The sequence below is a fragment of the Panthera leo genome, chromosome B3, assembly GCF_018350215.1.
Source record: "Panthera leo isolate Ple1 chromosome B3, P.leo_Ple1_pat1.1, whole genome shotgun sequence".
Lineage (NCBI taxonomy): Eukaryota > Metazoa > Chordata > Mammalia > Carnivora > Felidae > Panthera > Panthera leo.
In genome coordinates this window covers 47,021,874-47,041,803 of record NC_056684.1, presented here as the reverse complement: position 1 = coordinate 47,041,803, position 19,930 = coordinate 47,021,874, and the positions used below count along the sequence as shown (strand labels likewise).

The 19,930-nt window shown below is 45.2% G+C and overlaps 1 protein-coding gene and 1 pseudogene across 4 annotated transcripts in view; one reads left to right on the top strand and one right to left on the bottom strand.

Annotated features, from left to right (window-relative positions):
- CGNL1 (cingulin like 1) overlaps positions 1 to 19,930 on the top strand; it is a 157,439-nt gene that overhangs the window by 27,171 nt on the left and 110,338 nt on the right. Inside the window, exon 2 of one of the 4 annotated variants that reach the window (XM_042941918.1) lies at positions 8,694 to 8,788. The exons of the other annotated variants lie outside the window; for them this stretch is intronic. The gene's annotated coding sequence lies outside the window, so the exon portion shown is untranslated. The remainder of the gene's footprint in view (positions 1 to 8,693; positions 8,789 to 19,930) is intronic. 4 annotated transcript variants of the gene reach the window in all.
- Positions 3,320 to 4,313, bottom strand: LOC122221991 (annotated as a pseudogene).

Here is a 19,930-nt window from a genome sequence, read left to right as displayed (position 1 = left end):
AAGTGCCAGACCCTACATTAACCCTAGAGGATAGGTGGTGGTATCTTTATCAAAGGATAGCAAAGCACAGATCCTACTCTTGGTACCTTGTGTTTCAGTGGGGGAGATCTACTGGAGGAGATGCCAGTAAACACACAAAGACATATCAGTGGGTGATAAGAGCTCAGAAGAACAATTTGGTAAGGTAAGGGGGGTGGGGGATGGTGGAAAATCCTACTTTATGGGGATCGTCTTTTCTATGAGATGGCCAACAAGAAGTTGAGGCTGGAAGGAAAGTCTGGAGCATGGCTATCCTAGGGGAAGAGCATTGGGAAAAGGAGATGGGGGCCTTATGGCCCTAAAGTGTGTTCTGGGAACAGCAAGGGGAAATGCGGGATGGGAGACTGTTCTAAGAGGTGGTGGGGTTGGGGACGCAGAGCCTGCTGGATTTCACAGGTCATCTTAAGGCTTTTATTGTGATGGCCATGGGAAGCCAGTGCAGGGTTTTGAGAATGAAGGAAGTGGACAACCTAGAACTTTCTGTGGGCTTACAGAAAGCACAGGACTTGCTATGGACTTGTTCTGTAGCCACTGAGAGTGGCAGTGGCTTAGTGACACAGAAGAGGAGGGGGGAGTAACAAAGGGCACTGAAGGTGGGAACAATAAGCTGGAGTGAGTACCTCAGGAAACCACATGCCTGCTGGTTCAAAATGTGTTTGAAAATGTTGACCAAACACACGAGAGTGTAGTAAGAAGGTCACAGGAGAGTGCTGTGTAAATCCAGAAAGGTATTAGTATGCATACTGAACTAATGGCCAGAGTTACCGATAGTGCCGTGCTCTGAATACATTCTGAAATAAATGCTTTTCCTTGCGTTCATTTGTTTATCAAAATGTTGACTACTTATGAAATAGTAACTTAGTGCTTACTGAATGATACTAGAATTTGTTGTCTGTTTCTGGTCAGTTCACAGGCCACATGGAAGGTTGGGCCATCTGTTTCTTTGATGTGAGTTTTTTGTTATCTCATGGGGGTAGAATTGGTATCAGTTGTGGTTGAACCATCTGACTACTGATGACAAAGCCGTGTCATCTGCCTCTGCTCTTTGGAGGTGGGCGCCTAAAAAAGCTTTCTGGGGGTGCCTGAGTGGCTTGGATGGTTAAGCGTCCAACTTCATCTCAGGTCAGGATCTTGTTGTCTGTGAGTTCGATCCCTGCATCAGGCTCTGTGCCAACAGCTCATAGCCTGGAGCCTGCTTTGGATTCTGTGTCTCCTTCTGTCTCTGCCCCTCCCCTGCTTGCTTGCTCGCTCTTTGCTCGCTCGCTCGCTCATACGCTCTCTCTCTGTCTCTCAAAAATAAATAAACATGAAAACACTTTTAAAAAGCTTTCTGTATACACGAGGAGTTTTAATACATTTGTTATGGCAGCAAGAGCTAAGTTTTAGCATTTATGGGAGGTCTTGACTCGCTGAAACTTCCCTGATGCCTGGATCTGCTTTTTTCTTTGTTTTTAGCAAATATGAAGGGGGGGGGGGGTGGATTTCTCACCGGCTTTATTTTCTGAATTGCTTTTAGTCTTAACATGCAAAAACATCGTCAGGGAAATAATTGTGAAAAGTAGGTCTAATGTGGATTGGATTTCTTATCAGAAAGTTCATTAGAATAACATGTAGCCTTTTTGCTACTGAAAACAGCAGTCCCCTTTTGATGATGTTTAAATTTTGAAGTTCAAAAAAGGAATTCAGACAGTTTGTTCCCATGTCTGAAAATATTATTACTCTGTTTAGTATCTTCAAGAGGCATGGAGCTGAGAGGGTGGGGTGGAAGTTAAGTGACCTGGTTAAATATCCATGTGCTGCCGAAATCTTATAGCAGGTGGGATGCTCAGAAAGAAAATAGTTCCAAGAAGTCGTTTCCCAAAAACAGTGGAGGGTGGATCACACCCTATTATGTGTTTATTCTGCTAAAGGGAAAAGAGAGTTAGCTTTCCTTGGGGCCCCAGATGTCAGGGATGATGAACACATACATTCATAAGCTGGACTCCTTTTCTTTGATGGAGACCTTGGTCCCAAATGCCTCGCTCGGAGGTAAATCTGTTTCTTCATATGAGGAGTGCCCAGTTGTTCCCTTTGGACTCAAAGAATCGATTATTCAGAAATGTGACTTTCAAGCCCCAGAGCAAAGTTTGGGCAGTATTTCAAGGGCTAAACTTCCGAAGACTATGCCCTTTCCCAGGGGTCAGCACAGGACCTTTTGGCTCCTCTTTCATGAGGGGAATACTCTTGAGATTGCCATTTGGCTTCCTCCTCCCTGTGGTGTGTGCGCTCACTGAAGGCCATTCGGGATTGAATGCTGAAGAGATTACGGGGCAGCCCTGCCCTCCAGGAGCCCACAATCTGTGATGGGAGGTAGAGAAGGGAGAGGGCAGTCCCAGTGAGTGGGCGTGGGCAGCACTGGCACATGTGTGGGGAGGGGTTGAGGGGTTCAGAAGACAGGAAACGTGGTCCGGGGGAGTCAGGGTAGGTGAGGCCTGAGGAGAGGAGGGGTTGCCAGGCAAGCTCATGGAAAGCCATGGAGCCAGCACCGGATCGCCGACGAATGGCTGAGGTGTCCTGGGAGGCAGGGTCAACAAGAAGCAGTCATTAAGTGGTGTGGTACCTGAGGGAGAGGAAGAATCTAGGAAGCTTCCCAGCTTCCCGGTGGGGTTGGCATTAATGTTTTGTACTGTGCTTAGCAGTTTGAGGAAAGGATCAAATGGTCCTGGGACCTTTTGTTCTCTTGGACAATTGGAAGCTACTATAACAAGAGTAGGCATGATGGTAAGTTGGGTCTAGCCAGGGAGTTGTTTTTCTTATGAGAAAAACATAGAGAAACAAGTCCCAATAAAATGTTGTTTGGTTTGAAAAAACTACTAGAAGAGAATTACGAATGGAAAGTTTCCCTACAGAGCATCTTAACTGTAGGCTGTCTTGCGTGAGGGCGTTGCCTTCTACTATGTTGGCAGGTGGCAGTAATTCCTTCTATTTGTAAGATGGCATCAACCATCAGCCCAGAAGGTATTTAAGCTAAGAAGGTTTGGGGTTCTGGCCGGCAGGAGCTTGCCACTTAAAGAAACTGGCGTTGTGCCCTAGTTGGGGGGATCTGCTGTTTGCGGGGTAAGGGCTGCATACTTGGGAGTTAACATGGTCTAGTAAAGTGGACGAACAGGGACTTGGGGCTGGGATGGACCAGATGCCCTCAGAATCCTAGCTCTGTCATCTGTTAGCTTATAACCTTGTCCAAGTTACTAAATCTCCTTGTCCTTCAGTTTTCCCATTTTCTTTACGGGGGTGGGGAGTGTCAGGCAGTGTTTATTGAATGTTAAGTAATCCCAGCTCCATGGGGGAGAAAATTCCTAGGAGAAAGGAGAATAGAGATTAAATGCCCACCCGTGCATTCACACTCATGTGCACGCACCAGCAGACATAACACATGCGTATCCAAGCTCCAACAGTGACAAAGCAAACACCTGCCTCCCCATCCTGAGGGACAGCTGTTAGGAGCTGGTGCGGAGGTGCGGCTTCAGGATGGGTTCTAATAGCAGCAGCCTTGTCTCTCCCTGGCCCCCCCCCCCCCCCCCCCCGCCATACCTCAGAGAGCTGGAGTGTCTGGGAGGTTAGGTGGCAACTCTTCCCTGCTCTGTTGTGGATACTTCTTGGCCTGGGTCTCATTCAAGAGGCCTGGGCCTCTTTGATGGGACACATGTCCCTCTTGTTGGCCATGGGCACACAGCTGTAGGTCTTGTTGGGCTGTAGCATGTGGCCTGTGGCATCCTTGGCTGCCGCCTTGCCGATTAAGCGGCTGTACTTGTCCTTGTCGTCACTAGCAGGGCTCCCCACCACAGGTCCCTGCTGGGCTGCCTCCTCTTGCCGCTGGGCCAGCTCCTTCAGTTGGGGTTTCTCCTCAGCCTCCTGGGGGTTCCACTCCTCCCCAAAATGATAGGAGTCCAGCTCTTAATCTGAGCATGCAAACTCCTTTTTGAAGATCATGACATAGAGACACTCATCATCTCTGAAGGAGGATGTCAGGCCAGCCACTTCCACCATATTGTGTAGGGTGCTCCTCTGTATCTCGTTCATTGGCTGAAACTTTTTCTTAATCTGCCCACTGTCTTGGATGAAATCTGACATCTCTTTCTCCATCCTTTATGAAACTCCACTTTCTGTTGTTTCTCCTGCTCCTGTAGTTTCTTCAGGCGAGCGACCTGCTCTTGGGCCTTGTGCCGAGACTCCTGGTCACCGAGACTGGGTGACTTCTCCATGGAGTTCAGGATGGAGCCTAGTAGGTCTGCCATCTTGGGAGTCAAGTTTTCCCATTTGAGCAGAATGTCAGGTTAGATGTGAACCTAAGTAGAGTGCCCTAAGTAGTGCCTGGCTCATGGTAGGCACTCAGTAAATTGTCAGTCTGTTTCCTTTGTTGATGTGGGACATGTCTGTATCACCACTGGGCAAGAACCCTGGCTTTCTGTTTATCACCTGAATGACACTTGATCCCTTGGGCAGATAGCCACCTTCTTTCTCTTGAACTCCCTGCACCTGCTTTGGCTAATAGAGGTGGGGGGGGGGGGGCGTTGTGGAGGCCTTCTTATCACTTCCTCTCTCTTTCTCATGATGTCTGCATAGTGCTTGTGAGAGTGTGTATGCGTGTGTACATGTACATCCATGTGTGTGCTTTGGGGTTGGAGGGTTGGAATGAGGAGGCTCAATAATAATGATTGAAAGAGAGGAAAAAATAAATACACTCTAAATATATCTGTTGCTATATTATTTGTTAAAGACCTGCAAAAAATCTTGTTAACTATTAGAGAAACTGTAAATAGAACTTACCAAAACTGCTTTTTCAAAATATTAAGCCTCTGCTTCCTAATTTTGTCATGGCTTATGAGGGTGCCTTTTAATTCTTGTATTAAACGCAATACTCTTGTGTGACTTTAGTGTCTTCTCTCCTTTGCTAAAAAGATAAAATGCGGTCCTTTTCTTACAAAGAGTGAAATTTATCATGTTTGTGTCTTTTCAGATTCAGTGGAGAAAATCAGATTTACTTGAAAACGTTAAGATATCTGTAGTTCTTGTATTTTGATACAGGAGTCTGAAAATAAGCTGTGACAGTTGAGAGAACAAAAATGAGCACTGTACCACAGGCCAACTTTTGAAGGAGTTTACTAACATGTATCAAATTTCTACCATACTGGATGGGGCTCTTGTCAGTGTTTTTCTCCATGTCAGAATATGACACAAGTATGTCCTGACGTCGAGGATGTGCCTGAAGTAATTCTCATTCACTTCTTGTATAGGCTGGAGTCCCTGAGTGGATGTGTTGGGTGAACCGGAACACCCACCCCCAGCTGCAGGCAGGAGTGGCTTCCCTCCAGTCAAGGGACTTAGTGGGGGATAAGATCTGGAGAAAACGCTGCTCTTTGGTTGTTCTCTTATCTTCTTCCCTTCTCAGCACTGTTTGGGCCATTCTTACCTCTGTACTTGTTATCTCTGGTGCCGATCACCTTGATATTTTCTCAGTATATGTAAGTGGATGATTGTTACAAGTAAATAGATGAAATCATTGGCTCCCAGATTTGGAAGAACCTGCAGGTACTGAAGGGCTGACCCCGGAGTCCCTTCTCAAACCTGCCTGTTGGCCTTCCTCCAGTGACGGGAGACTCACTGTCTATAAAAACAGCCTGGTTTAGCTTTAGGTGTCTCTAACTGTTAGAAAACCTTCCTTCCCTTAGATCGAATTGGAATTTGTGTCCCTGGCACATTTACTCATGATTCCTTTTTCTAACCTTTGGAGCCATGCAGGGCAAGTTTAATCCCTTTTCAAATGGCAGCCCTTCTGGTATTTCTATTTCATGACAGTATATCCTGTTCTCAGCCCTGTTCCCCTCCTCTGTACCCAGTGCCTTCTCTTAGCTTCTGGGTCCTGAAATCATCCTGGCCACTCAAACCAGACTCTTGCTGATAGCCCCAAGCAGAGGGGGCTCCCTAACTCACCAGCGACAGCACTGATCAGCAGGGTCCATTTGGCTATTGTGGCTGCTGGACTGGTGGCTCCTTTGTCCCCAAGACTCCCTGCGTGTTCCCTGGAGGCTGTGTGCTTGGGCTGAAGATACACTTCTGAGATAGTTGGGGGTACTTGTTGTTGATTTCCAGGGAGTCTGCCCTGCCCTGTTGAATCTGGATGTTTAATTTCCAGAGATCATTGTGGTCATTGACCATCATCTGTCTCACAGCAAATTTGTTCTCAGCTACGACCCAAGTCTTTTTTCTTTTTTTTTTAAAAAAAAAATTTTTTTTAAATGTTTTTATTTATTTTTGAGACAGAGAGAGACCGAGCACGAGCAGGGGAGGGGCAGAGAGAGAGGGAGGCACAGAATCCAAAGCGGGCTCCAGGCTCTGAGCTATTAGCACAGAGCCCAATGCAGGGCTCGAACTCACGGAGTGTGAGATCATGACCTGAGCTGAAGTCGGAAGCTCAACCGACTGAGCCACCCAGGTGCCTCCCAAGTCTTTTTTTCTTAAAAAAACAAGATTTGCTCCTCCTGTGCCTTATCATCTTGGAGTCAAACAGTTAGTTTCTTCAGGGCCTTGGATTCTCCTTGTTAAACTTCATTTTCTTGGGCCTCACCCATTGTCCAGTCTGCTGATCTGTTTGGCCCCTTAACTCTGAACTCACTGCCTGTGTTTCCTGGGTTTCTGTGGTTTTCATGGTTGAGGGCATGGGCTTTAGGGTGTAAATCTCCTGTCTACCACCTACTGGGTGTATGGTTTGGGGCAAGGGCATAGTGAAGAATCTTCTAGGGCAGTTGACAGAACAGATGAGTGGTATCTTAAGGAACCCAAGGGCAGGAGGCAGCAGCCTCGGGAAATCAGAAGTGGGGAAGCGGAAACAAGATATCATCCCTGCTTCTTTCTGAATGTTTACTTTTTTTTTTTTCCTTCTCCCCTGGAGACTGACTTATGTGGCAGACAGAATAATGTCCTCCTCCCAAGATATCTACCTCTTAATTCTGAAACCCATGAATATGTCACCTTACATGGCAAAAGGGATGTGATTAAAATAAGGATCTTGAGATGGGGCGGTTCTCTTTGGGCCCATGGTCATCACATGTTCTCATAGGGAAGGCACTCCCCACTCGGAAATCAGAGCAGGCTCCTGATGGAGGAAGCAGAGTCAGAAAATGCTACCCTACTGGCTTTGAAGATGGAGGAAGGGACCAAAGAGCTAAGCAATGCAGTCAGCTTCTAGAAGCTGGAAAAGGTGAAGGAATAGATTTTCCCCTAAAACCTCCAGGAAGAATGCGACACTAATGACACCTAGACCTTAGCCTAGTGAGACTTCTGACCTCCGTTACAGTAAAAATCAATGTGTGTTGTTCTAAGCCACTCACCTGCAAGTGCCTTCTTTAAAGTCTTTTCCATGCTGACTGTCCTCTTGCAGTCATGAGCTCCCCACCTGCTCCTTGTGCCCACGTTGGAGGCAGTGTGGATCATTCCTGCCTTGACACTTTGTTCATTGCTGTTGTCTGACTCAGGGCCCAGCATGGACCCTCCATGGGGTGGGTTCTTGGTAAATGTCTCCATGGACTTACCAAAGACTCCAAGAGAAACCTTAAGGTGCCTTTCAGAAATCTGGCTGCAGGATCAGTTCTTGGCCTCCCAGCATACAGCCCTGCCAGAAAAGGAGTAAGACCAGTCCCTCATGATTCTCTCCCAGCGAGCCCTGTGTGGGCTTCCAGATGGCCACTTCTTCCCTAAGTGTTGGTGTCTGCTCGAGAGCCTCTGTGTGGTGAGTCCACCTACTTTCTGAGACTGAACAGTTGCCATGTTTTCATAGTCTTTAAATACCAGAGGTTAAAAAAAAAAAAAAACGACAGAGAGTGGGTTTTGGTGCCTTCTTTTTCTTTAATGTACTACAGTTGAAAAAGTGCTTCTACACTGGGGATTTCATTTAATCCCTATGGTGGCCCCATGAAGTGGCCAACCCTTTTTCAGTTTGTTAATTATGGGAGTGACAGCATCCAAACTCTTCATATTTTGGGGTGGAAACCCATCATCACTTTCCATGGGCCAGAGTTCATGGCAGGGCCTGCCCAGTCTCTCTCTCTCTCGTGGGTGGGGAGATGTTTCTGTTCCCAGGGCTGCTCTATTGTACCTTAAAGAGGTGGTGAGAATATTCTCATTTTCCCCTTAGAATTCCAGACAGCACTTAGCATTCTGCTTTCCTTTTCCACTAAGTCAGCATCCTCTTGTACCCTAGCCCTCTTCTCTGCTCTTAACATGGCCTCCTTGCCGTCTGGGCCTGTAGCAGTCGGCCAGCCATCTTCTCTCTGGCTTGAATTGGAGATATTTGGGAAGGCCTTCTGGGTGAGTGCTTGCTCTTGGAGACGCCTGCTGTCAGTGTGACCTGGGACTTCGTCTCGTCTCTACTGCTGGGGCGCACACAGAGGTGTTCCTTGCTGTTCTCTAGGCACAGTCCCAGCAACCGCAGCCTCAGCCTCCTTTCTCCTCGTGATCTTCTGCAGATGGTCCTCAACCTATCACCCAGATGAGTTCTAGATATTTATTTTGCAATTCGTTGATTGTCTGGAGTTAGAATGCTTTGTCCTGGGGATTTAGTGTCATAAATGGTGCTTAGAGGTTCTAGGCCCCCAACCAACATCTATTGTACTTGTTAGGTGGTCAAAATCCGGAGTCATGAAGACAGTGAGCTTTGGAGTCGGATAGCTCTAGGTGACTTCTGGCTGTGACACAGCTATCTGGGTAACCTTGGGTAAGTGATTCATCCTCTCTGAGCCTCAGTTGCCTCACCTGTAAATGGTAATAAGTAATAACCTCCCTGGCAGGGTTGCTGAATAATGTATTAAAAGTGCTTAGTGTAGTACTTGATGCTTGGTAAATGTTCAAGGAATGATTGGTATTATTTATTACTGTACTATTAATTATGTATCTAGTTTGATTGATAGCACCAGACATCGAATCACTATTTATACTGCCATTTCTATGGGTAAACGGATTCCAGGATTAAACTCTGTGCTAGCCATTCAGAATTGAAATGTACTTTTTTTTCCTTTTGGAGGTCTCAGATTGCTGTGGGTGAAGGAGTCTCAATTAATTAATTAATTCATTCATTCATTCATTCCGGAAACAATCGCACTGTCACATATGCTGTGGGGAACTGGGGGTAAAATGGTGAGCAAAACCCGGTATAGTTCCTGTTCTCATGGATTTTATAGTCTGATAGGGGAGACAGACATTAATTTAAAATAAAAAATCATGGAAATGTGAAAATACAGTTGCTGTGGAGGAAGCTGGGAGAGGGTCTGGGGAGATGCTGCCTGGGTGTTTGGTGGGTCTTGGGGTTGAATCTGTGTCACTGCCTGGCAGACATCGCCTGCAGCCGAATGGCTTAGGGCTTTGGCAGCAATGGGTCCAGATCGAAGCAGGGTAGTGACAGCCTGGGCTCTAGCAGGTGACAGTCTAAGGTGTCTGAGACCTCAGGGCCTGTCAGAGGGACAAGTGTTTATAAGAACGGAACAGCTGTGAAGAGTATGGTTGGGGAGGAAAGGAGACTCTGGCTTTCAGGTCAGCGCACCAGAGTCCTCAGGTGGTGCTTATTAAGGAATGTTTTAAATGGGGCTTTAACTTGGCCCCTCCTTCTCTTCAGCCCAAATGATACCCTGGTCCAAGCTTCCTGTCACTGTGGCTTCTAATAGCCAAGCGAGTGTAATTAATATCCTGTTCCATATAATAGCTTCCATCTCATCACTCATTTTGCATGACTACATTCTTGCTCTCAATCCCTTTCTATTTCTCTGTTTTCTCCTGTTTGATTTCTCCTGCTCTGTGACTAACTCAGCTCTTCTGTTTTTCATGCAATTAATGTTTCTCTCTTGGAGAATAATGTTCTTTGGGTCTGAGATGGAGGAGGAAGGGGGTAGAATTCTGTTAGTCCATAAGCAACATTGGTGAATAGGTTTTGTTTAATACCCCATTTAAACTCTGCCCCCCATGCTGCCTTCTCTGCGGACGGTATAGATAGCTTCAGTGTTGGCCCAGCTGTCTACTTGCTCATTCTTCCTTCCATGAACGAGATGTAGTTTGCAAGTTTCTTAGTCATTTACCTGTCCTCTTTGTCTTATGGGAAACTGTCTTCAGGTTGTATAATATACATGCCACCGTGTGTAGCCTTTGAACTCAGGAACTTGCTGGATTTCTCTTCAGGTCCCTGTGATGGGATGCTCTGTATTCATTGCGTCCTGGAAGATGATGTACCTTGTTGTTTTTCTGGCAGAGGTATTATCCAGGAGCAGTGTTTTGAGCTCTAACCAGGGTGGTATGCCTAGTGACCTGTTGAAGGACATGAGTATTTCTGTTCTGGCCATCCACCAGGCCAGAGGTGGGAGATGGGTCAGGAATTGCAGGTGTTGGCTCTGGAGTGACCACGATGACCACCACAGTGAGTTTGACTGCCTGGTGGCCTATTTTTTTAATGTTACTTAAAAACAACAACAACAACAACAACAAACAACCTTTTACCCTACGACCCAGCAATTGCACTACCAGGCATTTATCCACAGGGTATAGGTGTGCTGTTTTGAAGGGAAACATGCACCCCCATGTTTATAGCAGCACTATCGACAATAGCCAAAGTATGGAAAGAGCCCAAATGTCCATTCATGGATGAGGGGATAAAGAAGATGTGGTATATATATGTATATATACAATGGAGTATTACTTGGCAATCAAAAAGAGTGAAATCTTGCCATTTGCAACTATGTGGATGGAACTAGAGGGTATTATGCTAAGCGAAATTAGTCAGAGAAAGACAAATATCATATGGCTTCAATCATATGAGGATTTTAAGACACAGAACAGTTGAACATAAGGGTAAGGAAGCAAAAATAATGTAAAAACAGGGAGGGGGGCAAAACACAAGAGACTCATAAATATGGACAACAAACTAAGGGTTACTGGAGGGGGTGTGGGTGGGGGGGATGGGCTGAATGGGTAAGGGGCACTAAGGAATCTACTCCTGAAATCATTGTTGCACTATATGCTAACTAATTTGGATGTAAATTTTAAAAAATAGAAAATAAATAAAATAAAACACCCTTTTTATTTTAGAATAGTTTTAGATTTACAACAAAATTGTGATGATAGTACAGAGAGTTTTCATATACCACCCACCCAGTTTCCTCTATTAACATCATATGTTTGGTTTGTCACAATTAAGAAACAAATATTGATAAATTATTGTTAGTTACAGTCCATACTTTATTTAAATTTGCTTAGTTTTTATTTAATGCCTTTTTCCTATTCCAGGATTCCATCTGGGATACCACAGTATGTGTAGTTGTCCTGTCTTCTTAGGCTCCTGTGGGCTGTGATAATTTCTTGAGACTTTTTTTGTTTCTGGTGATGCTGACAGTTTTGAGGAGTACTGGTCAGGTACTTTATAGGATGCCCCTCTATTGCTGTTTGTCTTAGACTTTTCTCATGATTACACTAGGGCTAGGGGTTTGACAGAGGAAGATGACAGAGTAAAGTGCCATTTTCATCACAGTATATTCTATCATTATGACTTCTCACTGTTGATGTTGACTTTGGTGAAGTATGGACCTGGCTGAAGCCATGTTGCCAGGTTTATTCACTGCAAAGTTATTATTTATTCTTGTTTCCATATGGTTCCCTCTCAGGAAGTCAGTGTGTGCAGCCTCAGGGAGTGAGGAATTATATTCTCCTTCCTTTAAGGCTGAGTGTCTAGGGGCACCGGGGTGGCTCAGTTGCTTAAGCCTCAGACTTCGGCTCAAGTCATGGTCTCATGGCTCTTGAGTTCGAGCCCTGCCTTGGGCTCTGTGCTCACAGCTCAGAGCTGGAGCCTGCTTCTAATTCTGTGTCCTTTTCTCACTCTGCCCCTCCCCCGATTATGCTCGCACGTCTGTGTGCTCACTGTCTCTCAAGATCAAATAAACATCAAAAAAAAATGTTTTTAAAGTGTCTATATCAATTATTTGCACTTCTTATGCATGGGGGATTTGTCCCTTTTTCTTCATTTATGTATGTAATCATTTGTTTATATCAGCATGTATGTACTCATAGGTATTTATTTTTATACTTTGGGTTTTAACACTTCATTATCTGTTGCTCAGTGTGTTCCAGCTTTGGCCTTTGGAAGCTCCACGTCTCTCACACATATCTCCATTATTGTGGGCATTGTGGGTTGTTTGTTTTGTTTATTTTTTAAAGCACTTCCTTACTTTTTGACACTACAAGATGCTCCAGGCTCTTTTGTATACTTCCTGCCCCCCTCCTGGAATCAGCCATTTCCTCAAGCATCCCTGGTTCCTTTTACTAGAGAATTTATTGGCATTATAAAGCAAGATCTGGGTGCCGGGTGTGCCCATGGCTACTGTAATATTGTTGCTTCTAAGCCCTCTTGGCTGACAGAGCAAGGAAAAACATGTATATACTCTATTTATAAATATGTAATTATCTGTATCTGTATTGTGCTGAACATGAGTTCACGCTGATGTCTCCAACTTGAATCCACTATCATTAGATCATTCTAGCCCTTCTGCCCTTGCATATCTGTAGCTTCCCACTCCCTCCAGTGAGAAATAAGGCCCCACCCATCCGCCATCTGTTTACTTGTTTGACCAGTCGCAGTATACGTGTGCTTTCAGCATTGTTAACCCTCCTTCCTCGGGAACAACTTTATCAACTACAGTAAAATATCTGTGTCTGGTTCCTTTTGGTCTTAGGACCTCCACTCATTTCTAGAATTACTTAGATCATTTCCTTTTCCCTCACCCCCTTCTGTGAAGTTTTTTCATACATTTGTAATACAAATAGGTTCTTCTGGTCTGATGACTCTTTAGGAGAGAGAAATGGGGAGGTGAAGACTCAGCTGTCAGGGAACTGAGTTAGAAAAACTTGGGGACATTTAATTATATCTACCAAATATTTGGTAGTTCTTTGCCACTGGATGACAGGATCCTTACAATCTTTTCTCTCCCTGCTTCCTTTTGTCCCTACCCATTTGCTATGGACTAAAGGTTTATGTTCCCCCCAAATGCAAATGTTGAAGTCCTAACCCTTGAGGTGATCATATTTGGAGATGGAGCCTTCAGGAAGTAATTAGGATTAGATTAGGTTGGGTCATAAGGGTGGGGCCCTCATGATGGGAGTAGTGGTTTTGGAAGAAGGGGGAGAGAGAGATTTCTTTGCACACACAGGCACTGAGGGAAGGCCATGTGATGACAGCGAGAAGTCTACCGCCTATAAGCCAGGAAGAGAGATTTCATCAGGAACCGAATTGGTTAGTACTTTGATCTTGGACTTCCCAGCCTCCAGAACTGTGAGAAATAAAGTTCTGTTGTTGAAGCCACTCGGTCAGTGGTACTTGTTGTGAGCAGACTAATGCAGCCCTGTATATGGAAGGATGGGCACCACTGTTGTGGAGCCGTACTGTTGTGGAGCCGTTTCATAAACCATATCCTCCATTCCCTTTCTACCTTTAAACAACAAAGGGACCTCTCTTCCCTCTGGTGATCTGGGGTAGGAGGTAGGTTTAGGTAGTGGTCTTAGTGGTACATTTATAAATGAGAGCTCCTGGGTAGAGCCTCTGTTGGAATTGTCTGATGCTATCTAATGGGATGCTTTTGGCCAAAGTAAGCCTTAGGATCAAGGGAATACTGCTCACTGGAAAGATTATAATCACCTAGTTGGAGAAAAACATAACCCCATTCCCCAAACATACTGAGCCTACCTGGGAGCAGGAGGGCCTGGTTTTAGAAGCAGGAAGAGCACTGAGAAGGGTCTGGGAGCATGCTCTCCGGTGGCTCGGAGCTGGACTCGTCTCCCTGCTCTTCACTGTGGTCAGCCAGACAGCATCATGTGCTCCTGTCCTGCCCGAGATCATGAGCTTGGAAGTGCTTTGTAAGCCAGAACATGGCAAGGTGGATGTGAGTGGTGGTTAAAAATTCCATATTAAAGGCTGAGGCTTCCTTGAGGCAGATTTTTCTCTGGGATGCTGATTTTGAGTTCTTTGTGTTTCTAGTTTCTTTAGACAGATCATCATGTCTTTGCCTTACAGCTGTCTGCTTACTCCGTGTAAGTAGAGAAGTCACAGGAGCTGTCCCTGGCATGGGAAACAGAAACAAGCCTGACACTCCAGAGAAATGTGTGACCCTCTACGCTTACAGATGGGCAATTTTAAAACCTCTTAACTGCCAGGGAGGGACTTCCTTTCATTGTTTTCCTTTTGTGTTTCTTCCTTTTCCTCTTCATGTTTTCTCTTTCCTTTGTAGTGATCTTTTTCATGTCTAGGATTAAAAAAAAAAGTTATTTACTTTTATTGGCTGTTTCATTTCACAACTTGGCACCTGTTTTGATAGGAATGTCTGCTTCCTGCCACCGTCAGGACAGTCAAAGAGTACAGGGTAAATTTGCCAGGGCTTCACAGCATGATTTCTAGTGCTGTAACTCCTAGAAGGCTCCCCCTGGGGAGAGTGAGCCAGGAAAACAAATTACACTTTGGGTTTTAATACAAAACCTTTCTAAATTCAGCCCTTAGGAGAAAAATAAGACCTTTGTACATTCTTCTTTTGCAGTGTTTTTCTATATGGTCATCACTTACTCACCCATGTTGAAGTGTATGTGTTAATGTTCAACATTAGGCTGATGTCCAGAAGTTAGTTTTAGACATTACAGCTCGGAGTAGGTTAATGTTTAGTATATAAGCATTTAGAAGAGTACTTGGTGCATAGTGTGAATGTTTAAGGGTTAATTACATTATTACTATTTATTATTATTACTATTATTAACTAATGAACAGCTCCCATGTGGTATGTTGTGGGACAGTAAGACAGAGATGAGGGACCTAACGTCAATACTGGGTGTAGGCAGAGGAGAGTAAGCTGAAATTGCTGTTCTGGCGAGTGAGAAGTGATAATGGGGATAGGAACAGATCCCAGGGCAGTGGTTTGCATCTAAAAACTTGGAACTAAGGAGCTTGAAAGTGGTTCCTCTAACAGAAGTCAAGGGTATGTTGCGTGGTCTCTGAAAACCCTTCCACCTTTAGATTGTGATTCTATGTAGACTCCCCTCTGCTTGGAGTATGACTGGGTGGGCATGGGCATTAATAGGTCAAGGGGAGACCAACAGAGGAGAGGGGAAAAGAGTGACTTTTTTCCCCTTTGGATTCTTTTGGGTTGGAATTGTTTATGTCTTTTCTGGCATTCCCAGGGTGAAAAGGTATTTCCATGTGCTTTGCCATTGGTCTAAATTAAATGCAGACTGTACTTGAGCTGCTCTTGGCATACCCTTGGAGGTTCAGCTGCAACTGGGGACAATAGGCAACTGCCAGGGGGAAGGAGAAAAGTAATATTCCATTCAAGTAGGTAAGGTCTGGCTCAGAATTCCTTGAGTGTGAATACCAGGTTTTGCGTTTCGTTGGCACCCCCCCCCCCCCCCCCCCCCCAAAATCCGGGCTGCAAACACATCCCTGGGGATTGGAAACAAATTCTGCAGATAGCTCATTTTGGGGTGGAAGGATAGTGGGGTGGGCAAAGGAGGCACCGAAGTTTTCCCTGACTGCCTGTATTTTTGTGTTTTAGTTTCTATGATAATTGACATTCCTTGGAAGAGTTGTCTTTACTCTGTTCTTTTGCTGGTCTGCTCTGATCATGTTTCCCTGCCTTCCTGCTCAGTGACAGAGCTCTTGTCAAGGTTACCTTTGATCTCCATCCTGTTTAATACTGGGATAGTTCTCTAGTCTTCACCGACTTACTAGCAGCATTTGCCTTATTGGACCTTCCTTCCTTTTTGAACCCCAGCTTCTGTGGGCTTGGAGGCCACCCCACTCTCCTGGTTTTCTCCGGCCCCCTGGCAGTCCCTACTCTATGTCTTTGTTCCTTCTCTTCTCACTCCTCAGTGTTGTTGGGGTGGGGCTTAGGCCCTCCTGGTGGATCTTGTTAAATGCAGATAATGATTCACTAGGTGTGGGTGGGACTTAAGAGTGCATTTCTCACAAGCTCCCACGGGATGCTGTTACTCTGTCCAGGAGCACACTGTGCAGCGAGGCACTGGGGCTCTGTCCTCTGCCCCTGCATCTGCATGACTTCCTAGTGGAGCTCATCCAGCCACTGGCTTTCAACATCATTTGACTCCCATTGGTGACTACCTGACTTGGGATGAGACCAGAGCCCTTTGGGATTCCCGCATACCCCCATCATTTGGCTCCTGCCCACTGCTCTGTGCTCCCCTGCTCCTCCCCTGCTCCTCCCCTGCTCCTCCCCTGCTCCTCCCCTGCTCCTCCCCTGCTCCTCCCCTGCTCCTCCCCTGCTCCTCCCCTGCTCACCTCTTAATTAGTTCTGGCCAGGTTGGCTTTCTTGCTGATTTTCTAACTCGAATCGTAAATCCCTTTCTTGGGAACTCTAAACTTGGTGTTGTGTCTACCTGGCCCTCGCACGACTTTGCAAAGATCTCCTGATAGCCTTCAAATCAGGTGTCTCCCTCTCGGAGAGAGCTTCCTTGATCATTGTAGCTCAGAAGGACCTTCACCACCACCTTGCACTCTTCTTGCCCTGCTTCCTTTTCCTCATAGCATTGTCGCTGTATGAGTTCCTTGTTTGTTCTCCCCACTAGAGCGTAAGTTCTATGGGCAACTGCCTTGGAAGGGGGCCTAGCACAGAGGGGCTCTCCATGAGAAGTTGTTAGTGACTAAGGGAAACATTAGCATCAGTCAGCATACCCTGAGTGATGAGGTGACAACTGGATACCAACACTCAGTTCCAATGGCTGTGTTTATAAGGGTTGGGTTTAGGTAATAACATCATATTTCAATGATCATGATGTGTTGGGAAAACACGGAGATACAGTGGGTATGTAAATGAGGCCATCACACCATGTGAATACCCAGTAGTTTTATGACCAGACTGCACAAAGGGAGGTTTCATAGTCGTTTGAATTAAAAACTGGGCACAAAAAACTGCACAGTGAAACCATGAAAATCTGCACTGCATGGGTCAGTGTCTTTTTGTTCACACCCGGTATCATGATTTAGTTTCAGCAAAATTAACATTATCCTAGATACAAATTTATGTTGTGAATTTGAATTGTATTGGCTTCTTTAAAAAAAAAAGAAAAAGTTGTGTTCTTTTTTTTTTTTTTTTTTTTTTTAACATTTATTCATTATTGAGAGAGAGAGACAGAACATGAACATGGGAGGGGCAGAGAGAAGGGGAGATACCGAACCCAAAGTAGGCTCCAGGCTCCGAGATGTCAGCACAGAGCCTGATGCGGGGCTCGAACTCACAAACCACAAGATCATGACCTGAGCCGAAGTCGGACACTCAACCGCCTGAGCCACCCAGGTGCCCTGAATTGTATTGGCTTCTTAAATGTATTTTTAAAAATTGCATTGGCTTCTTAAATGTATTTTTTTTAAACGTGGTTGTATGGTATCATAGGAACTATAATGGTTTTATATTTGTACAGTAAGTTAACACTAAGGGTCTTTGAGAACATTTTCTTTAAGGCATCTGTACATTATACAAGCTTGTGAAAGACGAAAATAGGGACACCTAGGAATACGTTTTAATGTTTCAAACTGCTTGTGAAAAGCTATTTTTAACAAAATAAGATTAGTGGGCTGAGTGGGCTATTTTAGCATGCTTTCAAGAGAGTGAAATTTTGAAACATCCATATTCCTATGAATACCAAAGAATATACTGACAAATCCCAAAAGGATAAAATATGTAATATTTTTGTTTTTTTTACATAGTTGAAACTTCTGTTTCTGGTTACTGCTTCAATTTCTAATCATTGAAAGACATCATGAATTGTACAACTTCTGTACCGGAGACATCTGCATAAAACATTGTTATTTCTGTATAAAACAAAGATAATGGAATTGATGGCCTTTGCCCATCACTGCCGGGGCTGGGGTTACAAAGGTGTGCAGGGAGAAGCTCCCAGTTCTGACTTGACCTTGGTGCTTCTGGCCCCACGAGACCAGAGAGGAGGGGTTCTGCACTTGGGAAATGAGACCCAAGAGCAGACAGATTCTTGCTTTGAAATGACCTGTGAATGGTACTTGCAGACACATTTCATTTGAATACATGGCGTTTGTTTATATCGTGTTCATTTCTGTCTTTGTACCTTAGGGCTGCTCTAACAAAATACCAGAGACTGGGTAGGTTATAAACAACAGAAATGGACTTATCACAGGTTTGGCCGACGTTGAAGATAAAGGCTCCAGCCTGTGATGTTCTGGTGAGGGCCCTCTTTCGGGTTTCATAGCTCATGCCTTCTTGCTGTTATCTTCAAAGGGTGGAAGGGACTAGGGGACTCTCTGGCATCTTTTTTAAAAGAACACTAATCCTGTTCATGAGGGCTCCACCTTCAATGACCTAACGCCTCCCAGAGGCCCTACCTCCTAGTAGCATCATCTTTGGGGGTTAGAAATTCAACATGAATTTGGTGGTGGTGGTGGGGCACAAACAATGGCAACTTCCATTTATAATTCAAGGCTGTCGTACTAATGAGCTCAGCCGTGTGGAGCTGTGCAGCCCGGGAGGCTGGGGCAGAAGATGAAGAGTGGAGTGTGAAGGTAGGGATGGGGTGGGTGGGGGTGTTTCAGGAAAGAAGAAGGCAGGTGAGGGCCTCAGAAACGCTCACGTTATCTAAAAGAACTACCCGTTCTCTAATTACCCGAGTAACCGGTGAGAGCAAGATGCAGCATGTTTGGTGTGACTTTGGCCTCTGGGATAGTCCCCCTTCCCCTGCCACGCGCCCAAGAGTTTATCAGGCTTCTGGCATCACCAAACATTAGGGGTAATAACTGATGAACAGAAAACCTGCATTTGCACATGTGGGAATCTGCTAGGTTTCTATTTCAGGTTTATTTTAATTTGCTATTTTACGATTTTTGGGTGGCTACACACTGTTACCTTTTGTTTTTAACAGTCCTGCTGTATGATACTGAGTAAGCTTCTGGGGACAAACCCAGGTGCCTGTCATTTGTAGCAGTCTTGCTGGGTCCTGTGCAGATAGCTGAGAGGTACATTTAAGGCACCTGGTTGGCTTATGAATCGATGCCTGAAGGGAAGTGGGAAGACTGCATGCCATGGACCCTTCCTGGATGGCTCTGGATTTTGCTCTCATTTGGCCAGGTTTGCTCATGATACTGACTCCTGCCATCTTTTCTTTGATGTGGGCAAAGGTGGACAGATTTCCCTGGTCATCTTATTTTGAGTGACCAGGAAGAGATACTTTGCAGAAGGCATAACGTATATTCCAGGGGAGAATGTTTAGCTTTGGAATTCACTTGGCAGAAATTGCATTTGAGGAGGTTCTAGGAACAGGGCTTATTCTAGCTGGCCTTGTTGGAATTCCACAGTGTCCTCTTTACTTCCCTTAGGAGACGCTTCATAACCCAGGGCCTGCTTTCTGCTTTTGGAGCACACACATCATATGAACGTGGCTGTCCAGGGTGGGAAGAAAAGCCACAATAATCCTGATGTTCAGGTTCTAGTGTTTTATTTTTTTAATTAAAAAAATTTCTTTAATGTTTATTTTTGAGAGAGACAGAGAGAGCATGAATGAGGGAGGGGCAGAGAGAGAGGGAGACACAGAATCGGAAGCAGGCTCCAGGCTCTGAGCTGTCAGCATAGAGCCTGATGCAGGGCTCGAACTCATGAGCTATGATATCATGACCTGAGTTGAAGTCAGACACTCAACTGACTGAGTCACCCAGGAGCCCCAGGTTCTAGTGTTTTAAACAGCGACACATATAACAGCTGAAGGTAGGAGTATGTGTGAAAGGTGGGCATAGGAGATTTGTTTTGGAAAACCTTGACTTTTTAAAAATTGTTCCCATTTTAAAAGGAGCTGTGTGCATCGTGCATAC